This window comes from Melanotaenia boesemani, chromosome 5 (genome assembly GCF_017639745.1).
Source record: "Melanotaenia boesemani isolate fMelBoe1 chromosome 5, fMelBoe1.pri, whole genome shotgun sequence".
NCBI lineage: Eukaryota > Metazoa > Chordata > Actinopteri > Atheriniformes > Melanotaeniidae > Melanotaenia > Melanotaenia boesemani.
In genome coordinates this window covers 9,365,861-9,373,291 of record NC_055686.1, presented here as the reverse complement: position 1 = coordinate 9,373,291, position 7,431 = coordinate 9,365,861, and the positions used below count along the sequence as shown (strand labels likewise).

The window sequence follows — 7,431 nt, the reverse complement described above, 5'->3', positions numbered from 1 at the left end:
TTATAAAATATAATATAAAGAAACTTTTAAAACAAAGAAAAGGTTACATACAAACATTTCATTTCGATCTTTTATTGTATTTAATTGTCAAAACAAACAAAATCATTACAAAATTTGGGTAAAAAAAACTATTGTACTGGCTGCTAAATTTAGCGCTAATTTTTTATACTTTTGTGAACAAGAAAAGATTACTTCCAAAACTGCATTTAATTATATTCAAAAGCTGAATATACAAATTAAGAAATGTAGAAAAAGTAAAAAAAAAAGTGCTATGTCGTAATTTCAAGACTCATCACTGGAGTCCTCAGAAGAAAATGCTGCCACTCTCCAGACCGCCGCTGACTCGTCGCTACTCGACATCACACCGTTAACTCCTATTGGCCGAGAACCAGCCACACCTCCTCTGCTATTGGCCAGGAGGTAGTAGAGGAGATTTATGGCATGATTGGTTTGGCTGACAGAGACTGGTGTGCCCACATCTGGCAGTGTCCTGATTGGTGCTTTGGTTTCTGGTTTCCTTGGTGATGATATGGCAGTTGTTTTTTTGGCTGTAGTTATCACCTGCTTTAAAATAATACATTTTTTAAGCTGTTTTAACAGTATATGGTTTATATAGACATTCAGAACTGATCTGGGAAGATGGTAATAAGTATAAAAACAAATTTCAACCACTCATTCTGACCTTTCAAAAACTTAGACACAAGCCTTAGCAACAGCCCATATGTTTACCTTTTTGGTGATGGGTGAGGTTGTTGCTGGTTCAGTTGTGGGTATGGAAGGGGTGGCATCAGTGAAAATCTTGCAGGTTTCATCTACAGCAGAGCCATCGATTTCTGGAAGCTCAAAACCCGACAAAGGTGAAAACGGCTGAGCTAATGGAGAGAAATCAGAGCTATGTTATTTATTTTCTACATAACAATGAACATAAACAGCCAGTAGCAAGGATCAGTTCTATGTAACACCACTATGTTTCACCTTTATTTTTTAACTTTATTTTTCCCTTGTAAGGAAATTTCTTGTTAGTAAGTTTAGTTTTTTATTTGCTGTATAGTTAGTTTATATAGAAATGACATACTGAGTAGTAACATCAAGAAGCATGTGGTAAAATGAGAATTAATCAAGCATCAGGTTTATTATATTATACACTGTCTTCACAATTTCATGTTGAGAAATATTTTTCTGAAATTGTTCCACAATATTTAGACCCAGTTTGTCTTAGATTGGTAAACCTCTGGTCATCTTTACATCTGAGAGACTCCGCCTCTGTGAAATGCTCCTTTTATATCCAGTCCTGTTACTGACGTTTTGTCAATTAACCTAATTAACTGTCAAAAACTCCACTAGCTTTTTATTTGTATCAATTACTTTTATTTTCCAGTCTTTTGTTGCTCCTGTTTCAACTTTTTACAGATGTGTTGCTGCCATCAAATTCAAAATGAGCTCATATTTTCCATTAAAAGATAAAATGTCTCAGTTTCAGCATCTGATATGTTGTTTTTGTGCTATTGAGAATAAAATAAGGGTCGATAGGATTTGCAAATCATTGTATTTAGCTTTTATTTAAAATTTATACAAAGTCCTAAGTTTTTTAGAAAAGTGGCTGTACAACTGAAAACATGTATATTTTCCTCCTGACTAGACAGAGCTGCAAATGTTTCCCAGCAGATTTAACCAGAGTTTACTGAGACATTTGGAAGAATTTAGTTGTTCAGCTTGATTTAGTGAGTATTTGCAAACTAAGTACTGAACATCCTGACAAGCTTGATGGATTTAAGAAAACTAATGCAACTTGGTAATTTTCTATTTTGGACTCACTGAGTTTTTGTAAAGAATATTTGAACAATTGTTTTCATCACAAGTTAAATATACAAAAACTTAAATATGATAAATCAGAATCCTGTGACTGTTATTAGATTACGGTAGAGAAATAATAAGTATATCGGTTAATAATAGAGCAATAGATGCCCTGATTTTCTTAAATACTTGGTTTTTATCTTCTGATAACTTCACAGTACTCAAGGATGAACTTCTTCCTTATCTGTGCCAAGGTTAACCGGTCTGTTTGTATGAAGGTGTCTGTGCAGCCATCTGATCTGTCAGTCTGTGCTGCATATTTCATGAAGACAGCTCCAAGGTGTGTTTTTCTTTTGTCTCTGTCTTTTGTTTGCAGCAAAGCTGCCATGAAGACAGTGTGTTAAAAATAGAGTCAAATTACAACAACTTCTTTTCCTGTACGTCTTTCGCAGCTCATCAGTGCATAAAATACGTTGAATAAAAACCATACACACATGGGGATGTGATTTCTAAAGATTATAAAGAATTTATCTGTACTCACCGTGGATCAAGTTGATGCTGTGAATTGTGAGGAAATAAAGGAGGAAAACGATGGGCAGAGCAAGAGACATAACGCCTGTCTAAGGAACAGCAATATGAGGAGAAAAAGTGGAAATTAGAGAAGACCAGGAGAAAGTAAAAGGAGGAAGGAAAGAAGACAGAGTGGCAAGTGACAGAGGAAGTTGATAAAGAAAAATGAGGTGGGGAGGGAGGGGAAAGGAGGGAGAAGGTGGATGTCTAGACTCTAAAGTTTAGTCAGAGGAGATCTGACAGGGTTTGTGGTTCTGAGTTGCAAAAGAGTAAAATCCTTTAAATCCCCACTTCTTTTTCTAATTTGACTCATTCAGTGAAGCTTTAAGGAGCAGCATTAAATCTCTTCTTGCATTTTTCATGTACTTTTTAGTCTTGATTTAAATGTTTTTTCATTGCACTTGTCAAATCTGAGATTTTTCTTAAATATCAACAGCCAATAAGAGCACAGCAATCACCTACTGCTGTTTAATTTCTACTCCATGGCTCTTGTGTTTTCTTAGAAACTCGTCTGCCTGCTGTTCTGCACAGTCGGCTACGACAGGTCCATTTCCAGCTGAAATAAAGGAGAGTACCCAGTAAAAGTACTTGCCTTTAAATATACTTAAATTTTTAAATATAAAAGTACTTGCTGAATGTATTGCATTAGCTTCAACATAATTGCTTTTATAGACGATGCACAATCAATCAGCAATATTAGGAGAGAACAGGGTACACAAATAAAGATTATCTGGCTGTTTTTGTCCCGATTTCCCCCCTTCCCGACCAAAGACTGCAAACGCCTGATTAACTTAAGTCTTTTAAGATTATCTTATAAGATTATTACGTGGTCTGAGGTTTGTTAAGAGCGAATTCGCCCGTCATCGTGGCTGACAATCGAAAGTATCAAACATGTTCAGTATTTACGACCACAAAACTTCACGTGTGTGAGGAAAGCTGACGACTCTTGAGTTGTAACTGTGGATTGTGATGTGGAACGGAATGTAGCCAATCAGAGAGCGAGCTGACTGGGCAGCAATGAAGGATATAAAGTCCGGGTTCATGTCCATGTCTTTTATTTTTTTCAGTTCTGGCTTTTGCTGTGGTCTTAAGACCACCATCATTACTTCATTATGTATGTCCTATGCTATGCTGGGTGTTTTCCGGTTTGTGTCGTGGTTCTTTTTTGTTTTTCTTGTTGTTGCTATGTTTTTTCTAGTTTGTTTTTGTTAGATCATGTTTGATCATGCAAGATTTCTGGCTTGGACTAGATTCTAAATCGGTTGCGGGACAGAATTGCTATGTGTGTGTTGTTCTGTGCTGAGATTACCGGAGCTCATCACACACAGTATGATCCTTGATTGTTTTTTTTTTGTTTGTTTCTTTTAAATTTGTCTTTTTCCTCTCAGCCCATGTTACAAAATGTGGGGTTTCGTGATTATATGACTGAAAGTATTCATGTTTGATGAATAACAGTCGGTCTGACAAAGTCTGGCTGTGTGCCTGCTGAGCTTTTTCCAGCTTGATATTAAGTTGTGATGGATGAACACCTGGAGTTCCCCGCTACCTTTTTTCTTTCAATGCTCATTTTACTGTCTTGCTAAACTACACAACAGCAGCTCGTGTAATTACATGCCAGGTGAGATTAGCGGGGCATTAAATCCCAAGGCTTTGTTTGATCTGCACAGAGGTGATTTCCCAAACACATTATGTTCATATGCTGCAAAGTGAAGTCATCACCCTCATGTGATTCAATCTTCAGTGCTTTCAAGAAGTAGCTAAGCAGAATTGTGTATTATTTTACTTAATAATTTTCATTTTATGATGTTTTACAACAATGTAAAATATTTAAATATGCAAAATATTACAATTTCTAAACATTCAGCAGTACTGTGCAGAAGTCCTGAGCCTTTTTTTTTTAACCTTTATTTAACCAGGTAAAAATGTTTGAGAACCAGTTCTCATTTGTTTAAATAAGATGCAAAGTTGTTAATGATTTACTCGAACATCCAAACAAATGGAAATAACACATGAAAGAAAAAAAGTATTTGGTATGAGCAGCTTTATTCTTTGACCCTCTCAGATCAGTTTTCTTGTAACTTCTTTAGGTTTCTCCAAGGAATTTCCAAAGCTTGTCTTGAAAAGTCATTGTTGCGTTCTCTGTCCAGATGATCTCACACTGCTTCAGTATGTTGAGGTCCAGGCTCTGCGGAGGATTCGTGCCTCCATCAGACCTGTTGCCGCTGATTTTCAGTCCAGTATTTGTGTCATGCCTCAGCTTTTTCTCTGTTTCCCTTCGTTAACAATGGCTTCTTGACAGCCATCCTTCCATGGAGAGCATTTCTGATGAAGCTTCAAGCAGCAGTAGATGTATCAGCTGTCCTGGTCTTTGATGGATTTTTATTTTCGTTTTTTCAGATCCTGTCCATCTGCTGTGGTTACTTTTTCTTTTGTCCTCCACTTGTTCAGTTTCTTCAAATGTTTTAGTAACACACTGCACACCATGTTTCCAGCTAATATCTCTTTGGGAATCACCTTGTTGCTGCTTAAATCCTAGTTTATGTCTGTTGTGTATCTGTAGTATTTTACATAGATACAACTAAAGAAATGGGAAACAATTATCAAAGTCAAAGTCAAAGTCCTTTATTTGTCAATTCTGCAATATGTACAAGACATACAGAGGATCGAAATTGCGTTTCACTCAGACCCAAGGTGCAGACAATAAACATTTAACATACATCTTTAAGTAAAAAAAAGGTCTCTGCTTTGCTATACTATATATAAAAAACTATATTATGCTATATAAAAGGAATAAAAAGAAGAAATATAAATAATGAAAAAGGCACAAGTAGCAGCAACATTGGGTAAAGAAAACCAGATGAATACAGTGGTGCAAATGGCATTGCAGTTGTGCAGGTTTAGCTTATGTGTTTTTGTGGCAGGCTACTAGTAAGAAAGAGCCTAAAGATGATATTTAAATAGTTTTTTTGCTAAGCTGCCTGTTATGTGTAGATAATGCTTTTTAGCCTTGCTGTGCCCTCCCTGTCATAACTTTAGTCCTGCCCTCCACTTTTGGAACCACTGATTTGGTAGTACCTAAATAGCCAGTTACAAAGACTGGACTGAAAATGTGTGACAATCAGCCACCGTCCAAAGAAGTTGGTAAAAGGTGCAAAATTTCCAAATTACTGACATCTAGTGGTGATCAGGAGCATTTAAATGACTTCAAATGCAACACACAGTCATGAATGGATGGTGGGCAAAAATGTGCCAAAATTCTTTCAGACATGGACTGCAGTTTTCATCTGTGAGTGGATCCAGTGGCCCCAGATGCAGCGATGACTGCATTACAGCTAACTACTTCTTCTGTCTGTGGTCCTTTTAAGCTGTTACTTATTCCAAATCGGTGCTGCAGTTTCAAAGCTTCACACACAGAGTTGTTTGTCCATTCACAGACACCGTAGTAAAAATGGTGGCATAAAAATGGCACCTGCTATGTGTGTGGACCTACGGCAAGTATATCAGTGGCTCATTCTAAGAGAATAAAAAAATAACTTTTTAAGTGATTACATATAAATAGAAACACAGTTTTTAAAGATAAATTGACATTTGTTTTTGTTACACGCTGCACCCTTAAAGGAGCTTTATGAAACCTGAAAAGCCAGAAAACCTGTTGCTTAAGATGACTAAACGATTACAAGAAAGTCTGACTGCCTGGAAGCACAATACAAGGGCTCAAGATGTTTGCACAGGACTGAGTGGATGGAATTTTACAGATTTAGCTCTCTGGTTTAAAGACATTGGTACCAGTTTAACCAGTCAAGATGCTACAGTCTTTTTTCCATGAAAACCTTAAACACAGATAATAATAATAATAATAATAATAATAATAATAATAATGATAATTTGAGGGACCTAACCAGGTTTTCCTTTGTTGTCCTACTGCTTTGCTCAAGGGCAGGTGAGGCCGTTCATGGGAACAGTTACTCATTCATTCCCTTCATGAAGATTTCCCTCCCAACAAACAAAGCAGTTCTCTACCTGGATCTCATCACAGCTGTTAGGAAAGTGGATTTCCTAACATCACATACACACACTGTTTAAAGCAGGGGTTACTATGGAAACGTATCTGTTTACAGACACACATCTATTGTAGTCTGATCTTCCAAGTGTGTTCATATGATTCATGACCTCCTCCCTCTATCTTCTCCCGTCCAAACAAAAGGCAGATTGTTTGAACTCGATGTGTTGATGAAAAGCAGAAGAGCAGAGACGGTTTTATAGATTTTTATGGAGCAAACTTTAGTGAACGTTTGGCTTTTCCTTCAGCAACTCCTTGAGGAGGGAGCTCACATCTGTTTGAGATACTTTAAAAGGTTTGTTTGCTTCAGTTTAAGTACAAACTAATTTTTTCTAAAAGAGTTGGGAATTATGGGGGAGGCCGATCATGATGCACAGGTTGAATTTTTCCACTGTGATCTACACATTTCTTCCATCGGTGCTGCAGCGTTTGGATCCCCTTCAAAATGCAACAATCTGGATAAAATACAAAATTATTTCCATGATTTTCAGTGACCATCTTCAATGTTTAGATGTAAACAATTTTCAAATACTTTGCAGTGAGACACAAAAGTTGGGATAGATGTATGTCATTGTGTTACATCACTTCATTCCTACACTTTTTATTTGTTTGGGAACCGAACGTCTCTGCTGTTGGAGCTTTGAATGAGAAATCTGTCCATGTCTTTGCTGGACACGATTAGTTACTAATTCTCCAAACTGAGAGCGATTTGACTTCAGGTAAGAAACAGATAACTCCAGTGAAAGAAAGAAATAATTGACAAAATCTCAGCGAGAAATAATATCAAGTTTTGATTTTGGTCACAGAAGTGAACCGAATCCACTAAAAACCTCTTTATTCTCCTTATTATGAAGACTCTGGTAGTTTTCAAGCCTTACGTTTAGAGGATGCTGCAGGATGACCCATTTGATCTCAGAAAATTAATGACTTGGTTGTAGCATCTGACATTCTGGCCAACACTCCTTACCAGTAACAGTAATGGAATTTATCAGTACTCAGTGTACAAG

General features: G+C 36.8%; 1 protein-coding gene across 1 annotated transcript in view; it reads left to right on the top strand.

The window, feature by feature from the left end:
- LOC121639738 (tripartite motif-containing protein 16-like) overlaps positions 1 to 7,431 on the top strand; it is a 191,967-nt gene that overhangs the window by 72,471 nt on the left and 112,065 nt on the right. The gene's annotated exons all lie outside the window — the stretch shown is intronic.